The sequence below is a fragment of the Lepisosteus oculatus genome, chromosome 14 (assembly GCF_040954835.1).
Source record: "Lepisosteus oculatus isolate fLepOcu1 chromosome 14, fLepOcu1.hap2, whole genome shotgun sequence".
Classification (NCBI taxonomy): Eukaryota; Metazoa; Chordata; class Actinopteri; order Semionotiformes; family Lepisosteidae; genus Lepisosteus; species Lepisosteus oculatus.
The window spans coordinates 54,094,125-54,113,043 of record NC_090709.1 but is presented as its reverse complement, the minus strand read 5'-3'; the positions used below and the strand labels follow the sequence as shown (position 1 = coordinate 54,113,043).

The window sequence follows — 18,919 nt, the reverse complement described above, 5'->3', positions numbered from 1 at the left end:
TTGGTATTGATTTTGTATCATGATATTATTACGTTTGTGCTTTCTGTGTTTTTTATCGTATTGTGAACTTATTTTTTAAACAAATGCTTACAAAGGCAAACACAGCACACATCTGTTTATACCAGCGGTGAATTGTACATTTTTATTAAGTACAATCTACTGTATTTTTAGAAACAAAATGGCATACTGTGCACGATATGTTGCAGAAACACAACCTGATATTTTCATAATTATTATTTTAATCATTTGACAAGTATGAGGTCCCGGATCCAAATCTTCAGGTCTGATTTTTTTTAAAGTGATATCTTCTCTTCCTCTCGTGGAAATCACAAGATGTGAGCAAATGTTTTTTGTTCTTTTTTTTTCACGTTGTGATCCAAAGAGCCTCAGACGCACAGTCTGACAGTAACCAAACCAGAATGGATTCTGCTGGGAGCCGGACTGAGCTCATTCTCACTCCCTGTGCTGAAAACAGAATTATCTCTTCCCCGAACATCGTCTACAGCTGCTAGATATTGCTCTGTGTCCTACTGCTCCAGCAATTCCTTTGACCAAAGACAGATCACTTGTGCGCTTTTAAACTTCTTGCCGCTACAGGCTCTTTGATGGCTCATGCTGATCGTCCTGTGGATCCAAAAGAAAATATTAAAGCTGATACTGATATTTTCGATTGTAATTTGCATCTAGCTACAACGTCCCTGGAAAAGATAATTTATTAGTTGCGTGCAATCGGAATCTTTTACTTTACGTATGGTAGTGGAAATAGTTTTAAAAATGTTTTCTAAAGAAGATTGTATTGCCAGGACCTGCCTTTAGCGCTCAGTAGCGATGACGCTGTTGATATAGATGGAGAAGAAATGTAAGATGAATTGATGATCTAAGCTAAAATAGCCCTAACACGCCTGCTGTAACAGTGTTTGTATTCATAGCAAGTAATATTATTTTTCAAACCCGGACGTTCCTTTTGCATTAAGTGTTATGTAACCATTAGCGGTTTCTGTAGCTTCTGAAGAGCGCACTTTTCCAAACTGAAGCCTATAAGAACATTATTCAAGATGCACCATGGCCCAGAATCGTGCATCAGGACAAGGATTAACATCAATTGAAAGTACTCCCAAATAAAAGATTTGACCGAAAAATTGAAAGAGTAGGCAAGTATTAAAACAACGCCATAAGTGCTTGATTTCCAGTCGCTTTCCCGGTTCAGGCTTTGTAAAATGACGTGATCAGTGGAGTCATGCTGCGGTTGTGAGTTCAAGCCTCACCTGGAGCAGCCCGGTTTTCTGTCTTGACAGGTAAACAGTGTTTTGTGTTATTTGCTAAATGGAGAGAGGATTCTGTGTTAATTTGTCTCCTCCTGGCAGAGGTCAAGATGAGACGTTCACGAGGCTGGTGGTAAATATCCTGTCCAGGAATATCGGGACTGTAGGGGGTCAGATCTATAGATGTAGTAAACACATCAGTGGAGACGGTGTGTCTGCTCTCTGTGAGAGAGCCGGGCGGAAAGAATATTCTGTGGTCTGGAAAGAAGTCTCTCGTTGGAAGAGGCGCTCCTCACAGGAGAGAATAAAAAAAATCTTTTTCAGGGACGCTGATTGTTCTCTTTGGGGGAATTAAAAGCACTTGTCGCAAGTGACCTCGTGGCGCAATGGTAGCGCGTCTGACTCCAGATCAGAAGGTTGCGTGTTCAAATCAAGTCGAGGTCAGCTGAGGAGTTTGCAGGTGCTGCTGGTGCCGAACCCGGAAATTACACCACGTAGTCGGGTTTTATCTGTACACCACATAGGTAATCTGAACGAAATAACAGCGCAGTACAGAACACCCAATCAGGAGCTTATGCAGCGAATCATCATGAACACGACAAGAGAAAAGGCACACTGCATATCCGCGAAACATCACGCCCGGCTTTAGAGACAGTGACATCAGAGAATGGAAGCTTCAGACCCCTTTTTTGTTACAGGTTCAAGCAAACCTGAAAGTTAGGGAGTGTTTGGTCTCTTTTGTTTGAAAAAGTGTCTGAAGCCTGTAATTATAATTTGCCCTTTTTTAATTGTGGTTGAAATCCACTCCCATGTACCAAGACCTTACAGTATATTCATGTTGACTTAAATGACTAACGCCATTGGACATTAGTTGGTGTTTTTTTTGTAACGATTTGCTATTTCATGCAGGAACGAAAGGAACCCAGACCCACCGTTTGCTTTCAGGTGCGGTTCATTTACATAACGGACATCTATTTCTGAGGAGCCTGATTTAAATCACACAACCCCGGTAGAAGTCGAATCGACAATCTAATAAACCGAAATCAGACGCGTTATCCATTAAACCACCAGCCCGTCACGTAAATGAATTGCACCATGGTGAGTTCAGCGCCGCTCCTAGTAAAGCCCCATCCCCATCTTAAATTTCTACGTGAGAAACGTGTTTTCTACATTTTTATCAGTTTTTAAAAATCATCACTTTTAAGCAGACAAAGCCTTTATGTGTCGCTCTGAATTTCTAATTGATTTAGAATTCCAAGAAAAAAGCGTTTTGTTCCACAACGGCGTGAAATGATCACGTCTTTCACTCTACTTCTCTCTTGTAGTAAAGCAGACCTTGCTGGGTGAGTATTTGTTCTGGTAAATTAGGTCACGGATCATGTTAACTCACTTCTGCTAAACACAACATTTCCTTATGCATGTGTCTTTGTACAGCTGTTATACAAAGGGCTGGTGATCAGGGACGCGCTTCGGATTGTTTCGATGTAAACATAATCTCCGCTAAAAGCCCTCTTGAACTTTGCAGGAAATGTGCGTGAAACCATTTTCACGTGTGGAATTTTATCTTCAGCTGGCTGTAGTTAGAATGCCTTATACACCCGTTGTGTATCCTTAGCAAAAATATTTTAAAATTATAACACAGAGTTGTTGGAGAACTTGACAATCATTATTAAATGAGCACAGTACAAATGTACATTGATATTTTTGTTGTATGTACTTTAATTTTAAAAGATATAAACATAACTGTGCTGATATGGATGTTCATTTGAAGGATTTGAGGAATCTATAAAGGATGTCAGAACAACCAAAGAAACATTTGGGCATCTGCATATTTGTAAAGATTAAAGAGCACCGTAAGTGTGAAGTTTGCACACACGAGAGAAGAAATGAGTTTCAATGCACATCATTAAACTGATGGTGTGCTTATCAGTCATGCATTAAACATGTATAGCAGAGGATGTCTTTGATCCATCAATCTTTGGGTTATGGACCCAGCACGCTTCTACTGCGCCACTCAGCTATGTTTAACACAACTGCTTTTGCACCTGAGATGAAAAGTTTCAACGGTAAACGCAGACGTCACTGAGCACTTGGTCTTTTGTAGTACAAATCATCACACGCTGCTCTACATAGGCGTCTTCAAGATCGTTGAGAACCAAAGCTTCTGCCTTCCTGGTTACTGATTCTTTCTTCGTTAATTCCCAAATCTTCAATGAGAATCAGTGAAACGAAAACCAAACGCATGTACACACTCGCGTCCTAGCATGAAAGAAAAATGATGGAAGCGTTTGAGAAATAACAAGAGTAGTCTGAACAGCTCCAGCCTATCAACTGCTCTACAAAGTGATCGCTATCTCCACACCCAGTTTATAACACTGAAAATGATTCAGGAAGCACAGCAAAGTTCTAAAAACAGCGGTTGAAAAGCGTCTAGATACATAAAATGACAATTTCTCAAAAGTAAAATCTTCATCTTTTAAATATTGTCATCCATATATTTTCGTTTTCCTCTTTTTTACATAACACGCTTTCGAGAAATAGAGTGTCTTGTAATGCAGGCTGCATTAGAAAATGTGTATCTAAATTAAAATCGGGTTTATTACTTCTCCGTTTTTCAGCTTTCTTAGCTTTGAAAGCAACAGGGGAGTAAGTTTTCCTTTTCTAAATCAAAGGTGATCTGCTCACAAGGAAGTATAAAAACTTCAGTGTTTACTTTTTGAAGACCGCAAATTGTCGAAACACTGTTGCTTCATAAGCTTATAAGTAACGTTTCTGAGCATGCATTGTATTACTCATGCTGTTATTAATAAAAAAGCTTAAATTCACATAATGGAATTTGGACGGCTCAAAGTAGTCTATTTCTTGTACAACTTTACTTGCCCGCTGAGTAGAGTTTAAAGCAACTGCAGCAGAAGTAGCAGTAATAGCAACAACGTGGTTAGAGTGTCACAATACACTCTGAAATTATTGCGGCTTCAGATCGTTTTGTTCTGTTGAAGCTACCTACAGGCTCTGAACTGTTGACATTGGCTGTGATCATCTTTTTTCAGGTTTCATGAAATTCTTCACATATTTGAAATATTCCATTCGGGTTCGCCCAATACACGGTGCAACCCGTACCTGCAGCAGAATGCTGTGGCACATGAAGCCGTTTTGTTTATCGGTTGTAAGGATTGAGGAGCGTACTACAAATCGAGCAAGCGTAAAGAAAATTAAACAGGAGTCATTTTTTGGATTGCTAATCCACTGTGACCTGCTCCTCTAGGTTCAAATCTCATCCTTGTCATGGTTAGGGTTAGCCTGAGACGTGTGTGTTTTTTCTAAACGGTGTTTGCATTTGTTTCTTCTTTTACTCCTGTACTAGAGCAGTAATATTTCTAGCGGTGGAAGAACATGGTATCACATGCTGACAGCAGGAACACGTGGCCACAAGCTGCAGTACATTGGTTTTGGAACAGCAATAACTTTCCTGTGGAGACAGGTGCGCCGGTATTAATACAGCGCTTTCGAGCGGAAAGAGTTACAAGAACTGACTTAAACTTACCAGTTATGTTCAATAGCTAAAAACACAAAATCAACCTCTTCAGTGGTTGAATCTAAATAACAGAAGCCAATGCTGCCATCAAGGAAAAAAAAAATCCTGAGTTATGTAGTTTTGAGACTAAATATCTGACTTTCAGTTTGAAGCGGTACAATGGATTCTAGGTCACATTCGTTCTTGATTCAGGATATATACGAGTGTGCTAATGGTTAGAACTGTGTTTACATGAGCTACAAACGGTAACATTTTCATTGCGAGAAGAAAGTCAGTCCATGCGCTTTTCTCAGCATGCACATTGTCAGGAAAACTAAACCCACAGTGCCAGCAAACCTTTCGATAGCCTGTAGGTACTGCCATTGCAAATGTAACAGGTTGTTCATACACACATATGACATCGTTGCTATCTCGTAATTAGGAGATAATTTGGTATTTATTAATTAAGATTTTTTTCCTGGGTGGCAAAAATGCGCTTCCGCAATAAATCATAGACTCTGCTTTCAAAATAGCTGCACCAGGCACTTGGACACAGATAAACACAGGGATTTAAAATTCAGGAATATGAATAGTCAATTGCTTACAGTTGGGTTTTTACGTTTTCTTATTTAGCGATTTGTGTATCAATCTTTTAACAATTCATTAAAATGCTAACAGTATGTAAAGTAAAAACAACAGCACCTTTAAATGAAGGGGAGACAGGTAGTGTTTTTTTACAATCAGATTCCAATCTCTAATGCTGTGTGTGAGAGCTTAGGTAACTTTCCTTTTCTCACATTTTCTGACGACTATTCCAAAGGGGCACCCTGTCAGCTCCTAATACTTTTTAAAAATCTGCCTGCATGTTTGATTATTGTCATTTTATCTAGAAAAAGTTCAATATTGATCATAACTAAAGAAAATTAGGATCACGAATAAAAAAAAGGCTGAAGATGCAAGTCGCTCTTGAATCAGAGCTGGGTGACACGGGCTTCTGTTCTGATATGATTGTACGAGAAGCAGGAGGAATCTCTTCTCTCCTATGGAGCATGAGCTGAATCAGGAGTGAGACATTTCGTATGCTCGTGCATATGTTAACGCATGACCTACATCGTAAAACTAAATTAAAAACTAACATTAAGTTGTCAAAGACATTCATTTATATACAAACAAGAGACACACATAGCAATGGTTCTACATTAACTTGTCCTACACTGATCAGACTAATTGAAATGTATGAAAGCCCGTTTCCGCCAGGGAGTTACAAAAAAACGCGCTATGGTATCGCAGAATTCCGACTAAGTAACTCAGAATTGCGACTTAGTAACTCACAACTCCGACTTTATATCTCACATTTGCAACTTCGAAATAGCCTATATTTCATTGTCTGTCCTTTTGTTATTGTAACGGATTCGGGTTCTAGGGCTTGTGCCCTTGCCGCTCCCACCCTACTTCGTGCCTCACTGTATTGGCTCGAACCCAGGTCTTGCTAGCTAGAACCCAAATCCGTTACCATACAGATGCAGCCATTCAAAATGCGTGGGCGATACCGCATTATTTTGCGGTACGCTGTACGCAGTCTACCGCAAGCTACCGGTAAATACCGCGAGTTACCGTAAATCCTCCTATAATACAACAAGCAAAATAAGAGTATTCGGAATTTCCGCAAGGTGGAGCTAATAAAGCTCAACCTCTCATGTTTGAGCTGTGGCTATTAAAGTCTTTAAAGAAGATATTACTAATAGTATTAATAATGAATGACCTTGGACAAGCTGTAAGTGTAAACTCAAAGTATTGCCCTGGTCAACATTCTTTTTTTCATTGACCATCTTTGTAAAAGTAACACCACAGCATTTCGCAATCACACATTTGTTTCCAATCATGCAAAGTACAGTGATTCACCATGCCTTTCACATGCTCATAAAAGAGATTGATTTAGGAACATAAACATATTACCGTATGAAAACTGTACTGTATACAGTATGTATATGTATATTTAATGTCTTAACTGTGCCCGTTTAAGTATTGAATATTCATATCTAATTTTACCACTGAAGGGAAATCTTAGTAGCTGAGCATAAAAAGAATAGGAGCATACTGCAACGCGTGTGAAGGCCATAAACGATATTAATTTTGGAACATAAACATACAGTATATGGCTGGTCTCGGTACTTTAAAGAAAACATACACGAAACATGGTTTCATTATGACCAGAATCGGTCGAGATATTTTTAACTTGATTTACATCAAGTTGAGAGGTATGTCTTTTTGAGAGGTATGTCTTAACACCGATACTACAGTGCTTAATTACTGCTCACATATATGTTTCTAGGTTTATATTATGCATTTCATACAGTCAAATTACTTTTGAGCAACTTATAAGAAGCGCGAAACGGTATGCGTTTTAGTTTCGTTTTGTGCTGGGACCCATGGATTGATTAGAGATATCAAGTACATACAAGTCATTTTTTAAATGTTGTAGTTCGTCTTGAAAAAATGTTACGAGTACATCATCTATCAACAATTATACAGGTTCTGTTTCCATATTGCGGATTTTGGTTACGTAATATTATTTTCTAGATTTCACGTTGTGAATATATGATTTGGGCAAACAGAGCTGCAAAGAAGTACATTATGGGTTGTTTTTTTTTTTTGCAGTTCTATTTAGAACAAGCGATGCTTAAACCTTTGTCTGATTCTTGTGAAACTATCCACATGACAGTTCCAGTACCTAGGAGTTGACTTCAGTGATGTCACTGATGGGATGTTTCTAAAAATCCATCCTCTGTAAAACGTCTTCTCTAGTTGTCCTGCATATGTATTCGCTAATGAAGCTGTGTGTTCTGAGCCTGGATCTCTACATTTCTGTATGAACCAGCTTAGAGGGCTAAAGACAGCTTGTGTTTAAATTGAGTGTAAGGCAATTTATGCTTCTAAAGTCGTGGTCAGCATTTATTATTGTACTGTGCTGTAAACTTCTTCTGTGCCTAGTCACATTATTTTATAGCGTTTTTATAGCGTTATCAAATCCAGTGGCGCTGTGTGTTAGTTTCCTGACTCCCATGTCACATGGTCTTTGATTGAAACCTGTGAAACCGGTTTATTTCGTCACAGCCAGCACTCCAGCAGAGAGGGGGTTGTACTCGTAAAGTGGAAGCAGGCGAGATTTCCAGCGAAAGACACCTCCCCCTTCTTCAGGTGTGAGGGTCTTCTGCTCAGAATGAAACGCTAAAATGTAATGTAGGCTCTGAATGGGTTCAATTATGATTTGGGCTTGATTAAGGTATTTGCCTTTCATCTAAAACCCTACTTGAATCCTTCTAAACTAAAAATCAGTGTTAGTGAGTTCTAAATAAAGAGGTATCCAGGTAACAGTGAAACGGGCGGACAGTCTGGGGAGATCGCCCGTTTTACATGTAAATAGTTCCCTGGTTCCGCACCCCTTGGTGTTTCTCTCGCTCTCTCTCGGGTCACCTGATCATTAGCTCGAAAGATTTCAGTGCTTTGTGTATATTCTAATGGTAGTGGGGGCAGGGTGTGTGGGAACAGGTTTGGTTGAAATTGCATTGGAGATCTATGTTCTAAACACCTGAAACATTTTCTCTGAAAGCATTTTCTTCGCAGTTTAACCGATCTTGTTACAGCATGTTACAGTTTACTATTATTAACCATATAAATTTTAAGTGCTTAATGCCATTTTTTGACCAGGCACGAATATTCTTAAGTCCATATCTTCGCAAGGGAATCAGTGCGAATTGCAATACTAATTAAATTAAAACTACTAACTACTAACTAATACTAGCTAATTAAAACAAACCAGAAACGTGTTGTTCTGTCTAATGACATTACAAGTGGAAAGATTACAGATTTTAATCGTCTTTAATTTTGTTACGTTATACATTTTAGAAACGTTTCATCCATACAAACACCACAAAACTATTTTCGATTGTATTTCTGAATAGTATGTTACACTTAGTTCACTGTTTTAAATACATCTAATTAAGAAAGTTAGGTGTTAGCATAAACTATTAGCAATCAATAATATTAAATTTAGCACTGTAATAAGCTGTTGCACTTTCCCCCGCATCTTGTAAAAATATATTTTCATTGTTCAAATATACATTAAGTCTGACTATCATATAATATGTTAAATACAAAACTAAAGAAAAAATAGGGTTAAATATAATTCAAAATATTTTTCTAACAATGTTAAAATAAAATGTATTAACTAAGGAGTAGGATGGCACAGTTGTTAGTATGTTTTTTGTTTTGTTTCTTTTTCATAAATACATCAGTAGTACCTGATGTCTCAGTGGCTTTCAAAATTAAATTATGCATGCAAACCTGTGAACTAGAAAGATAACTAAGATATCCATCCATTTATAATGGTGGCAAAGTGGTTAGCATTGCTATCTTGCAGCACTGGGGTCCTAGGTTCAATTCCTGCCATCCCGTGTGTGTGGGGTTTACATGTTCTCTCCGGGTTACATGGTTTTTCTCCATATGTGTGATATGACTCCCTCTCGCACTCCAAAACATACTGGTAAGTTAATTGGTTTATGGGAAAACTGGCCCTGGTGTGTGTGTGTTTGTGTCTGTCTGTCCTGTGATGGACTGGCGCTATGTCCAGGGTGTATTCTGCCTTGTGTCTGTTGCTTACTGGGATAGGCTCCAAATCCTCTGTACTGGATAAAGAGATTAGAAATGGATGGAAGTAAAGGCACTGTGTGGATGGAACTATACACAGTGTTAGAAACCCACTATGAAATGGCAGCATCTCACTGGGAATAAAATATCTTATAGTGCTGGCTTAAGGAAACAGCCTTTCCACCTCTCTTGCACATCAGTATCCATACCTAGTTATTTAAACAAATTGCCTCTGATTATAAACATCTTAATATGCTGGCTCTGTGGATCCGCATCAGCTATGTTTGCCCATTACTTCAATTCATGTGCATCCAACACACAGTTCAATGCCAGCAACTACACATCATCTAAAATACAATCCTTATTTCAGTATCTATGTAAACATATAGTCTGTTAACTTCATCATCTTCATCAAAAGTATGCCTAACCCCATTAGGAAGTGTTCTTGTTATAAGTGTATTCCTCAGCTTTCCCCAAATTATCTTCTTCTTGCCAACATCTCTAGTCTTTTATCCTGCAATAACTCAGCCAACACTTAAATCTCCAAAAGCTGCTTGTGTTAATTTATTTAAATCACAAATATCATGTGTAAATACTGGCCATGTAATACTCTGCATTGTGGAATAATAGTTTATTTTAAAGGGAACTAGAGAAACTAAGAACTAGAGAAATCAAGAAAGGCTTTTTTTCTAGAATTAATAAATGCACATCCTGTTCACTGGGGAAATTAAATCCACACTGAGCAATCTTCAATATGTTCAGAATATGACAGCAAGAATCCTATCAGGGATGCATTATACCTGTTTTCAAGTCCTTGCACTGGTTACCTATCAGATTTCGAGTCAACTTCAAAATCCTTATCCTCCTTATATACTGTCCTACAATTGTTATTATTGATCACCGAATTATTGTACTTGACATGACTTCATTCAGCCTTTCCTGAACGTCTATGACAGGCAGAGAGAGTGCTGTTTCTGGTGCGATCTTTTGCAGCTGACATTTCACTATTTTAAACGAACAAGAAATTAGATTGCTCATAAATCAGTTATTCTATATAAACACAGCGTAATTGCCCTCCGAAAATCCTCTTTTTCTTTTCTCGTTTTAGAGACCTTGATCGAAACTGATTTTAGATGTCAGAAAGGATTTATTTTCTCTGTATTTCCTACATTGCTTTGTCGAGATTTTAACTTTATATCTAACTTTATATCTAGGCTCAAATTTCAACTATAAATCGTACAGTAATTAATAGCAGTAAATACTGATGTTTTGCGCCCTCTTACCACAAAAATATATGTTTTGTAGTTGGGATTAACTTTATTTCGTACGCGTAGCTACTCCGATTCGGACACCGAACAGTTAAACATGGCGGCAAATCAGACACCCAGAGAAGGGGGGGGGGGCGTCTTCTCGCCTCCATAACTAAAATGCCAAATAGGAGTGGCTTAAGCGACATACACAGTCGTGTAACTGACAGTTTGAGGTAGCCTATCGTGTAAATTTCGCTTTGTTGCTGATAGGTTAAGCTTTCGAAACTCTGCCCCAAAGTCATGTGACTAATTTTTCGCCCTGTTTCGTTGGTTAAACGCAATGATCACAAGCACCACCATGGTAACTGGGATGTGTAGTTTTTAATTCCGTTTGAATTATAACTGTACGTACTGTCTTCATATTTGGCCAGGGCTTAAAAGAGAAGGCGCGCCAAAAAAATTTGGTGCCGTCGTCTCCGCTTTAAAGGTACCCCCGTGCTGGAAGAATTTGACCTTGGAATGTTTGCCCAGCGTAGTTATAGTGGACATAAAAACAAGAGTTCGCTGGCATTATATCCTAGAAGACACAGACCGGCGCCAGACCGGTAAATGCTTGATGAACTAGGGATTGGACAGTTTCCAAGTGCTTGTACAATCGATGGAAATGTTCAAATAAATGTGCAAAAGAAATATACAAAATAATCATTTATTTCTTTATCATATTGGCTAGCTAATGTCCTCTCTTTGCTACTTAGTGGCTGTGTTTCTGCGTTGGGTAGCAACGGTTGACTGTTCTCAGGCGGAAGATGTAAACAGCCTAATTTTCGTGTTAAATAATTTTTAAAAATTAAAATTCATTCTATACAGCAATCACATGTTTGGGTATCGTTTCATAAAACTTTCATGCTTAAAATGTTTAGGGAGAAATGGAAGACTGGTGTGTATTTTTTCTTTAAACTATCAAGACCAGCCATACACAGTACAGTTTATGTACATACAGTAATGTTTATGTTCCTAAATTAATATCGTTTATGACCTTCAGATGCGTTATGCTCCTCTTCTTTTTATGCTCAGCTACTAAAATTTCCCTTTAGTGGTAAAATTCCATATAAATATTCAAAACTAAGCGGATTGAAATGTGCACAGTAAAGACATTATATGATTAAATCTTTTCACTACCAACCAATGCACCACGAGTGCCCCTGTCGGTCATTTTGGCCAGCCAATCACTTACCGCGGTGCCCTACGGTGCCCTGCGGGTTGGGTACTGTACCGCGGGTTTTTACCGCTCATTTTGAATGGCTGCATCTGTAGAAGCCCGAAGCCTATTATACTCAGTCTAGACTTGGATCCTCTGAGTCCCATGACTCAGTCTTGTCTGCTTTCCTAGAATAAAACCAGTTAAGTCTTGTGTACTATGCAATTTATATTTTCCGATTCCATGCATTCCCTTAATGTTTAGAGTTTACTATATTCTCCAGACTCAAACACATAAGTGCTAATAGCTCTGTCCCTTTAGGAGACTCTTTGCAGTACTGTGTCCCACTACCCCCATGAATTATTTAGGTTGGGTCTAATATTTTCCAGTAATATACAGAATGGGATACAAAATGCTGTCAGGCAGGTAACAGAAAAGAGAAAAATATAAATATTTCCATTTTACAGACGTTCACACATTTATAACATTTTGGCTCAATAAAAAGCTAACCCAATAATTAAATGTGATAAAGTATAGTTTGGATGTTTATACATTCATGTTAATCGTATTCTTGATTTATTTCAATACGTGTTCATGTTTCATTTGCTAACTTAGAGCATTTTGTGCAATGAAGAATAAAATAGCTGCATGACAAGTGACTTCCTTCTCTCAGTGGAAATTAAAAGGTAGCCTGATAAATTATAAGACAGTAAGAAAGGTTCCAATCAGGAGGAGACAATTCTTTCCATTTTTTTTGTTTGATTGCTGGTAGCAAACTGATCTGAGGATCTACTCCAGCTCTTTCTCTTTTTATCATACAGTAAATTTTATTTTCTTGCTTTCTGAAACACAATATAACAAAAAATAACCTCACAAACTCAAAGAAAAAATCCTTGCTCCCCCCCCCTCCCCTTGGCAGTACTTCCTCCCATGCTTTTAACTAAGGGCATCTAAAATACTGTCAAACAGCTACAATGGTATCTCTGTACAAGGCTTTGACTGTGTCAATCACAGCACCTACCGTTCCCTTACCAGCAACAACATGGATTCTAACACTCAGACATTAAAAAAAGTCAGGCCAAGAGAGAAAATACTGAGCTTTACAACATGCGGTACCAGTAACATTTTACCCACAGTAGACTCACCAACCAGATGTGTTTCAGTTTCTGTGATAAGCCTAGATTAATCATATCCTCTCCTCTAGTAGGAGCACCAAGTGTAAACATGTAACGTCCCTATTAAAAATAATGGCAAAACAGAAGTTCACTCTTTCTATAACATACCTTCCTATGGACACTCCTAAAATGTATAAAATAGTGTCCACAGCATCTCATAATAGAGGCAAATGGGGAACTACAAACTCATTTCATACAATGCCATCCATGAGGGGTTAAATACACCCTGAGAGAAATTAATTTCTGGATAATTCAACGGCTGTGATTTCTGGAATATGTATTATCCCAAATATTTTCAAAAGAAATTGAATCATTTCAATGAATCTGTGCCATTCAAGTACCTGCTCCAGACAGTAACCACTGCTAAGGGTTTATATGAAGCTTGCATTAAAAGACTTTAAAAAAATGTCATGTTCCCATAAAAAAGTCATGCCTTGGAGTATAGACCCCCAAAGGAATGCCATAGACTCAAACTGCAAAATAAACACATACAGAAAGAAAGTATTTGTATTGTAATTGCAAATCCTGGTATGAGTGATTGGTATGACTTTCCTCATTACAAATCTCTTATTAGAATTTAAATTTCTCTGTAACTCCAGGTCAGAACAGAGAAAATGTAACTGCCTTAAGGAGTTTACGATTATGAAAAATAGAAGGATAAGCATGATACGTATGTCTTCTGTCATTTTCTAAGTCATGTTACTGAGCACCAAATCTTATTGAGAATATGAATCCATTTAAGGTTTATACCATTAAAGTAAAGGTTTATTCCATGCTGAAAATGTTTGTACCGGACGTTTTTGAGGCCTTTTTAATTGTGTCTGAAGTCTGATGTTGTAAATTTTATTGTTAAAAAGATCCATGAAAATGTCACTACTAAAGTTAGCTGGTACTGTTGGTATTGTAAGTGGCAAGTAGAGCTCATATTTTAGATTTTGTGTAGTTGCTAGCGTTGATGCACATGAATTGAAGGAATGGGCAAACATAGCTGATGCGGATCCATAGAGCCAGCATATTAAGATGTTTATAATTAGAGGCAATTTGTTTAAATAACTAGGTATGGATGCTGATGTGCAAGAGAGGTGGAAAGGCTGTTTCCTTAAGCCAGCACTATAAAATGTTTTATTCTCAGTGAGATGCTGCCATTTCATAGTGGGTTTCTAACACTGTGTATAGTTCCATCCACACAGTGCCTTTACTTCCATCCATTTCTATTCTCTTTATCCAGTACAGAGGATTTGGAGCCTATCCCAGTAAGCGACGGACACAAGGCAGAATACACCCTGGACATAGCGCCAATCCATCACAGGACAGACAGACACACACACACACACACCAGGGCCAGTTTAAATCTAACCTCAGAACCTTTCTTTTCAGAAGACTTAGTGTCTGTATTTGCTTCATTTTCTAATTTTGGTAGCACCTCTAACTGCTTGTCTTTCTTATATGCATTTACTTTGTAATCTGTGGTCCTTTTATCTGTTTTTACATCTACTGTATTGCTTTGAGATGCCACCTTTAATGGTGATATATCAAATAAAGTTTTTTATTATTGTTATAGGGAAACATGATCAGATTTTCCCTGGTTCAGAAAAAAAGATCTAAAGTATACTAGTTTGTCACTCTTCTCATTCCCTTTGCTAAATGACTTTTCATACTAATCTGATCAATCTAACTGCCAGTTTTCTGTGCTTTCTCTATCCTGCTAGATTTGCAATTATTCTGAAAATTTTCATCTTGAAATAACTCTTTTCTAAATACCTTTTTCACTGTTAACATCTTGCAGCAACTCTGCGACAAAATATACACTCTGACAGTTCATCCTGCTACCAACATTAAATAAAACAAATCTTAAGATTTCTATATTTATGTCTTTATTTAGTGGTTTCATTAGTGACAAAGGCTAAACTTTCTTGGAAAAATGTATTTTATGTGTTGCGGAAAAAACTGACTTGCTTTAACAAAATATGTTTACAAATCCTTTCACCTGGCATTTTCGTAGTTAGAAATTATGGAACGCTCTGTTAAAAGCAACGGAGTTTTTATGTCCGTTCCAGTTCTTTTGCAACATGAATATAATTATATCGTTATTAATTTCTTGAGATACGCGATTCCATATTATATTCCCTTTTAATCAAATTCTAAAAGTATGCTTGTTGACTCCGGTATCGCGTTAGTTAATGACTTCGATGCTTAAAATGTTTAGGGAGAAATAGAATACTGGTGTGTATGTTTTCTTTAAAGTACCGAGACCAGCCATATACTGTATGTTTAAGTTCCAAAATTAATATCGTTTATGGACTTCACACGCGTTGCAGTATGCTCCTATTTTTTTTATGCTCAGGCACTAAGATCTCCCTTCTGCTTTGTGTAAGAATGGTATCAAAAGCAATCTTAAGTGGTGAGAAAGCTGTGCTCAATGTATTTAAGGGACTTAAAAGTAAAAGGAGATGCTTCATATTGCTTGACTAATTTTAAAAACTAAGTTATAAATGCAGACGCTCCCTCGGTGCGCTGCTCTGGTGCGCCGGCTCTTACAAAGGGCCTGTCTGCCGTAAGCGTTACAATATACATACCCAACACTGCTTGTACCCATCTGTCATGCAAATAAAACACCTTGAATTGAATTGAATTGAGGGGAGAGGGGGGGAATACTAAAGCCAATACTGGCTCAATACCCTCAATGGGCTTTGACGTGCTAATGCGTTGGTTTAACAGTCCGGGTGTGGCAGGCTTCCAATGTCAACTCGACTCGATTGGAAGACAATGAACGTATTTTAGCACTAAATGAATTAATAGCAAACATGGTTTACATAAAATACATTTTTCCAAGAAAGTTAATAATAATACGATCTATAGTTGAAATCTGAGCCTACTGTATAAATAAAGGAAATGCATTTTCAGAGAGCAATCATGCTGTGTTTATGTAGAAAAAGCGATTAGGTTTATGAGCAATCTAATTACCTATTCGCTTAAAACGCTATATAAAATAAAGTTTATTTAGAGATGAATGATCAGTGTCACAGTTTAAATAATTTTTGTAGGAGGGCTTGGACAGATTCCAAGTGCATTTTTGCAATTTACGTTGCATTGTCCAATGTTCTTTTGTAATACAGGCTAGAATACAGTTACAGTAGTCTAAGCTCTATCAGCCAATTTAAAATAATTTTTTTGAATCCCCGGCGGGACACACTCCATAGGAATCAGCGCTTTTATACAGTATATCGCCTTTAAACACATATATTTAAACACGCGTTTGCGATTTAAATCAGAACACGATTTAAATCAATATAAATGTTTATATTGTAACGCATACTGTCCAGCCTCCAATTCTCAATAAAAATTTACTCTGTTGCACACACACACACAATAGAAGCAGGAACCGTTGTGAGAAGGGAAGAAGGTGACTATTCATTGTTATCAAAAATGACTTAGAATCGATCATGTTGCGATATTTTGAAATATAAAAGTCAATTGATTGTCCATAATATCGCTATTCTATTTTTTCGAAGAAATGTTTGTTAAAAGAAAGGTCCAGCACCAGCTGGATTCAAACACACAACTTGTGCTTTGTTAGTCACACACATAGACCAGTAGGCTACAAGACAACTCGCATGAACAGGGAGGCGAAACAGCCTTACACAGCCCTGTCGCAGTACACGAATATAATCATACCGTTATTAAATTCTTTAGATACGCTATTCCATATTATATTCCCTTTTAATCAAATTCTAAAAGTATGCTTGTTAACTCCGGTATCATGTTAGTTAAAGACTTAAAATGTTTAGGGAGAAATGGAATACTGGTGTGTCTTTTTTTCTTTAAAGTACCAAGACTAGCTATATACTGTATGTTTATGTTCCAAAATTAATATCGTTTATGGCCTTCACACACGTTGCAGTATGCTCTTATTCTTTTTATGCTCAGCTACTAAGATTTCCCTTCAGTGGTAAAATTAGATATGAATATTCAATACTTAAACGGGCACAGTTAAGACATTAAATATACATATACAGTACAGTTTTCATACAGTAATATGTTTATGTTCCTAAATCAATCTCTTTTATGAGCATGTGAAAGGCATGGTGAATCACTGTACTTTGCATGATTGGAAACAAATGTGTGATTGCGAAATCCTGTGGTGTTACTTTTACAAAGACGGTCAATGAAAAAAAGAATGTTGACCAGGGCAATACTTTGAGTTTACACTTACAGCTTGTCCAAGGTCATTCATTATTATTACTATTAGTAATATCTTCGTTAAAGACTGATGGCCACAGCTCAAACATGAGAGGTTGAGCTTTATTAGCTCCACCTTGCGGAAATTCCGGATACTATTATTTTGCTTGTCGTATTATAGGAGAATTTACGGTAACTCGCGGTATTTACCGGTAGCTTGCGGTAGACTGCGTACAGCGTACCGGAAATTAATGCGGTATCGCCCGCGCATTTTGAATGGCTGCATCTGTATGTTTTGAGTGTCACCATGATCCTCTTCTCAATCCAAACGAAAGGTTTTATGTGACCCTGATCCCATCAGAAAAAGAGTCAATTTCCGCCTGCACTGATATCCCTTTAAATGTTTTATAAGAACTCTGGACGTTTATAGAGTAGAAGCCTGGTCCATTTCTTCTACTAAACGAGACTATGGATGTGAGTATTTTGATGTCGAACTGGGATTTAAATAAAGAGGAACACTACACTAGACTGGGCTAGACTGGGCGTGTGATTAAACGTTTATTTTCCGACCTCTCGATAGCTCAGTTGCTAGCTCTTAAGACTGTAGAAAAAGCAGCGAGTATTTCTTATGTCCCTGGTCTGAATCCAGTTTGAAGGATGGTGTTTTCTTGTTCCTTAATCAAAAAGTGAAAATTGCGAATTTGTCTTTCACTTTGACGTTCACCCGAAAGCTCAGTATACAAAGGAGAGGCTCCTTTTCTGAATAATTCCTCACGTCTGATTGTTTTGCTTAGACCTTTAAAATGTACACTGTGGACTGTTTGCTCTTCCTAACACAATTAAAAAGCCGCCGACAAACTTACCGATCGGGAGTTTAGTTCAGTGATAGCCCACACTTAAGACGCTCCGTTTTCTATTGCCGGCGTCTCTGGATTCTTTTTAAACGGGATATATTTTATTCTTCGTGTGTGAATTTCGGGGAGACTCATAAAACCTTTGTCAATTTAAAAGAGACATTATTTTAATCCAGACATAATGAAAGACTTAGTAATTAGACACACGTACAAAAACACGTGAATCTAATTGAGAAAATGTTGACCGGAGCGATGTATTACTAATAGCGGCTCTGAGCTCAATGTGGTGCTGTATGGAAATGCTATAGGAATGCCAGTGGCGCAATGGATAACGTGTCTGACTACGGATCCGAAGACCTTAGATTTCTACTCTTTTCTGGTTTAAACCAAGCTACTCAACACTGGTACCGTAGTGTGTGCGGTCATACACAACCTTACTATCGACTGGGTGAATCTTCTGTTCCATCTCCGATTCTTTCCGCACATTCCTGCTATTTCAACACCGTTATTGTAGGATAACAGCCAAAGACACGAGAAGATATACTATTCCGAACAAATGTCTTAAAAAATCACGTTGAAAAAGGTGACAATAAGTTTTTGTTTCTTTAACGTAACCTTACATTTGCCTGTAAAGTTCACATTATTTCCTGAAGCCGCAAATCCCCAATATTTCTGCTGTCTCCTGAGAAACACAAGCGTAGAGCCAAATCATATTAAAGTACACAACACATCTATTAATTTAACACCCAGATGTGACAGAGCACACGTAAGACTTACACACAGCTTTTAATATGCGATAGTGAATTTGCAGGTATCCTGGCGAGTGAAGAGAACTGATAT

At 37.7% G+C, this 18,919-nt stretch overlaps 1 non-coding gene across 1 annotated transcript; it reads left to right on the top strand.

Moving 5' to 3' along the window:
- Window positions 1-1,634: 1,634 nt before the first annotated feature.
- On the top strand, window positions 1,635-1,706 carry trnaw-cca (transfer RNA tryptophan (anticodon CCA)). The gene has a single exon. It is a non-coding gene; the product is annotated as a tRNA-Trp (tRNA).
- Window positions 1,707-18,919: the final 17,213 nt, after the last annotated feature.